Source organism: Propithecus coquereli, unplaced genomic scaffold (assembly GCF_000956105.1).
Source record: "Propithecus coquereli isolate 6110/MARCELLA unplaced genomic scaffold, Pcoq_1.0 Scaffold65, whole genome shotgun sequence".
Lineage (NCBI taxonomy): Eukaryota > Metazoa > Chordata > Mammalia > Primates > Indriidae > Propithecus > Propithecus coquereli.
In genome coordinates, this window is record NW_012152507.1 from 3,696,117 (window position 1) to 3,701,213 (window position 5,097).

The window sequence follows — 5,097 nt, forward strand, 5'->3', positions numbered from 1 at the left end:
TATAATTTTAATTATTTTGGTACCATTCTTTTCTCACAATTATCATAATTTAGATGATGTATCTTTTTGATCAACCCTCTTATGACCTGCTATTGCCTATATATCTTACGGTATTTGCTATAGGATCAAAAACTGAAGACATCTTAATGAAATCCTTGCTAGTCTACTCTGCTTTATTAATCAGTCTGGTTTAAGTGTTCTTAATTCAAGAAGCAGTTCTCAAAAACTTGTGCTAAGCTTAGGCATGTGTCATAATCTTTGCTCTCAGGAATTACGGAATTGTTTTTTCTTTTTCTGGTAAGTTAAAAGGTATACATAAAAAACAACTGAGTGAGGCCAGTGCAAATCAGTGCAAAATAACATCATAAAGAACACAAATCAATGGGTGCACACAAATTCACACTGGCAGAAGGGAAATGAAAGCACTAAGGATGACTTGAGTTTTCTGGGAATGGTTTAAAGGCAATGGAATATTACTCAATCATAAGAAATGACAGTGATCTAGTACCTCTTACACTTTCCTGGATTAAACTTAAGCCCATTATCCAAAGTGGAGCACCACAAGAGCAGCAGAACGGGACCCATTTGTACTCACCATCAAATTGGTATTAACTAATCAACACATAAATGCACATATCAGAACAACATCTATTGGATGCTGGGGAAGGGGGAGGGTGGTAGGTGGAGGGGGGAAGAGGGAGGAGGGGAGGGGTATGTGCATACACAAGGAGGGCAATGCGCACTATCCGAAGGATGGACATATTTAAAACACGGACTTCGGTGGGGGGGGAACCAAGGGCAACACACGTAACCTAAACGTATGTACACCCATAATTTGCTGAAATAAAAAAAAAAAAAAAAAAAGAAATCATGTTCTTAATATGCAGCTTTAAGAAACAAGGAAAAACAATGACCCATTAAAAAAATTAACCATGGTTATAAAAGAATTCATCATCAAAATACTGTTTTCATTGATGGGGGAGGAACATTCAAATGTTTCCCATTAGTTCACTAGATTGCTATCCTGAATACATTGTTCTTAATAAACTGAGATTTTCATGGAAAAAAAAAAAAAAGGTAGCTCTAGAATTGACTGCCTGGAAGACGAGCTAAACTTTGAGCAGACAAGGAGAAAGCAAGTGGGAGGGGAAGGAGGATGCCATGAATAAAGTCAGCAATGTGGCTTGTTTTGGGTGGTCAGTAGTTTGATCAGTAAGGTGCAGGTGTCTTGCAAACAGCACAGAATGCAAGCATGAAGATTTGAACTTCAGCTGAGGGTCTAGACAGTCATGACTGAGAGATTACAGAACAGATTAGAGGAGGAGGGCCATACATTGCTAGACGGATTTAAGAGTGGGGATATTTATATCTGAGAAAATTCTGAAACATAGTAAGAAGTCTAGATAGAAAGACCTGGACTAGCAGAATGAATGTGAGAGTGAAAAAAGGAGACAAATGCAAGATGTATTCTGAAAGAAAGAGTTGGGAGGAATTTGTAAACTATCTTACATAAGAAACACGAGTTTTTAAAAAGCGTAATTCTTTGTGGCTGTTTAACTGAAATCTTGCACCAGCTAGCCTGGGAACCAAGATCAAACAAGCATTTTCCCTATGTAAAACCTGAAATAATACACTGTATTGATAAAATCATCTAGTCACAAGAAGTTCACTTAAAATAAGTCATAACAAACACACAAAATAAAATTTCTAGATAAAGATGTTTTCATGTTTCTATGAAATTAGCAATCAATCCCCATGACATGAGTGTTACCAAGATGCCCCTTGATAGGGTTGCACAATATCTAAAGCTCTCACGATTAGTCACTCACAATGAGTTGACAGGCCTTGTTAAAATGCAAACAAGGTAATACATGAAGCTATTAGAATACATTGACATCTTGAACCAACTTAATTGATCACATTAACTAACCTATTGCAAGGCACAAGGAAAAAGGAGGGGCAAGCAACAACAGAGAGAATTTCTTATGTGGGAAGGGAGATTATCAAAGAAGTCAGAAGGAGGCATTCAACAAATGGGTTGTATATAGTTTTGTTGTGATATTGCCTAGTTTGGGCTTGCACTGTGGATCCTTCCTCCTTACTTTGTCTTTAGGGGAGATATATAAAATAGGATAATGAAGATTGGACTGGGAATCAGAAGATCCAATGCCAATCCCAGCTAGGCACTAAATTGCTATTACGACCTCAGTTACCTTTTTGGCCTCAGCTTTTATTTTTGTAAAATGAGGGCGTTAGACTGGATAAATAATGCCTACTCCAGCTACTCAGTTCTATAAAATAGTTACTCACATTTTTATTTTCACAAGCTTTTTTGTTGGTATTTTTCCTTTAGTACAAGGGAGAAAGTTTTATTTAAAAAATTCACACCCTTATCAAGAAAATCACCTATTTGAGATTGAAGGGTTGATGATGTTTGAAAGACATACGTTTTCAGACTCTTTTACAGGCTAGCCATGTGTCTTGGTTTATGAGGAAAATCTATAGAACCTATATATACATAGAGCAATATCAGTTTTCCTTATAATCATATTTCACTCATTACAAAGTCTCAATATATGTGCCATTAGTCATATAACTATATGAGAGATTTTAGTTCCAGAGTAACTGTTATTTTTGAAATTGCACTAAATTTACAGATATTTTAGTCTTTAATATACATGTTGTCAAAATGCAGAGATTAAACTGATAAATCTCTTCCTATTGCATCTTTTCATTTTTGTGAATTATCAGCAACTGTCAAGCCTCAGAGTTTCATAAAATTATCGTTTTGCTATCAAGTTACTTTTCTGATACCTTTGCTTTTTCTTATATAGAGAATTACTTATAGGAATACTGTTTAGGATATCAAATATGCTTTCAACAAAGACAAAGCTACAGTTACATGCAGGGGAAAAGTGGAACTAGGATCATTTGGGACAACGTGACATGCTAAGAGATCTGATATCTGGCATTTGTGCTTACGGAGTTGTTTAAAACTTTTAGCAAATCTATTTAGATTTTGGTCTTTAAGTTTTGTCTAGAGAGAGAGAATTTTTAATTCCTTAACTCACCGGAATAAAATGAAGAATTACTTCTGAGATGGTAAGGCAGTCTTTTTTTAGCACCATTGGATCAGCCATTCTTTCCTTGATTATTTATATAGAAAAAATTGGAGATATAATTCTATGTCCCTCACCATTGTTCTTAAAGTATTAGTTTCTGATAGCTTACTTCCCCAAACTGGATATATAGTTGTTCTTTTATATAAGAATGGTTCTTATCAACATATTACTGAAAATCATTTACTTGACATAATTTTTATTTGAATAACAAAAATCAAAAACAAAAATAAAACCCAGAGTTCTTTAATTTCCAGAAAGAAAAATACATATCTAAGAAATAAAAAAGAAAAATGGGTTTCCTTTAAGCTGATGCTAGATTATTTTCAGGATTCTTCAATTGTGCAAGGGAATTAGCACCAAAATCTTGAGGAAACTAGAAAAGACTGGATTGTTTGGGTACTTTTATGATCAAATTTCAAGCCAGAATGATGGCAATCCTAATGAAGCCATTTGAAATATTTCTTGTTCCCTAAAATATTTCTCTTCTTTGATGCAAAGTTAGACCACATTTCCTAGTCCCCTTAAATTTAGATGGAACCAGGTGACAATTTCTCCCCAATAGAATGGAATGGAAGTAATTTGTTCCAAGTTTGGATTGAAGTAGTTAAGAATTCATTATGTTTTCTCTATATTATCTCTTTTTTGTCTACTGCCTGGATACAAAGACTGCAGTAGTGCCCCTGTGAGAATAGCAAAGCTACTAGGATGGATAAAGCCTGAATCCCTGAAAGACTGCCTGGAGCAGAGCTTCTGCTGACTCACACTGGCCTGTAAAGTGAACAAAAAAGAAATTATTATCTTAAACCAATGAGATTTTTAAGATTGGCTTTTAAAACTGTTAACTTACTCTGACTGATATGCTTCTGTGAACATAGTATGCTTCGGGAGAAAGTAATTAATACAAAAATGTGCTCTACCTATTAAAACTTCCATAATTCACATTGGTGTGAAAGAACACTACAAACTCTAAAGCATTTTACAAACATGTTATTATTAGTAATAAAATACTAAAAAAATATTAATAGTTACACAGAATTCAGTATTTCTATTGTGTTTGTAATTTGGAATGGAAGTTGGGAAAAGAAATGGGTAGCCAAAGAAAAATCCTCTTAAATTGGAATTTTTCTGAGAAGTAGTCCATGTTACAGGACTGGAGAAGTTTTGCTTTCAACTATTCTAATAGCTGCATTTATTAAGAAAAACAATAGATTTAGGAGAAAATGTAAAACATAAGACAGAGACAATTTAAAAGATGTAACAAACCTGAATCTTGACCTTGCATTGTTTCTGTTTTTTCCATTAATGCACTTTTATTTAATTTGGCTTAGCTATTTTGAAGATCATATTACTCTACAGAGCAGTGTTTTAGAATTCAGCTGGGTCACAGGAACTTTCTCACCACTCCATTCTAATTTGCAGTTTTGCTATAATAAAAGCCCTAAATATATTGCTACTGTCTAGACGTTTTATCTGAAACAAGTGTCCTTTGTAGTCTCAGAGGACTTTTCTATTTTATTTCCAGTAAATCAAAGTCTGTGAAGAGCTTCAGTTCTTATTAAGACATACCCTTCACAGTCCAGTGATTGCCAACTGTGGCAAGCCATTGACAGTTCATTTACATATAAGTGATGACTTCCATCAGGTAGTTGGCTCAAAAACACAATGGACATTTAGAGCATATCCAATATTTCTTGTTCTTTGATGAGCACCAAGTGCCAATTTTTATATAGAAACTGACTATTGAAAAGTGAAGGCTTCTCTTGCCTGACCTTACACTGTCTTCTACAGCTCTAGAGTGAAATATTGTCACTGAACTTAATGTAGGATCACACTTCTAAAAGACATTCAATAGCCCTACTTCAGTTTGCTAAAAATCAAGAATAGTCAAATGTAGGAAACAATCACATTTTATTAGAGGAAATATGAACTCTTTCTGCATCCTGCCCCAAATTGTCATATTTATAACTTAATTTTC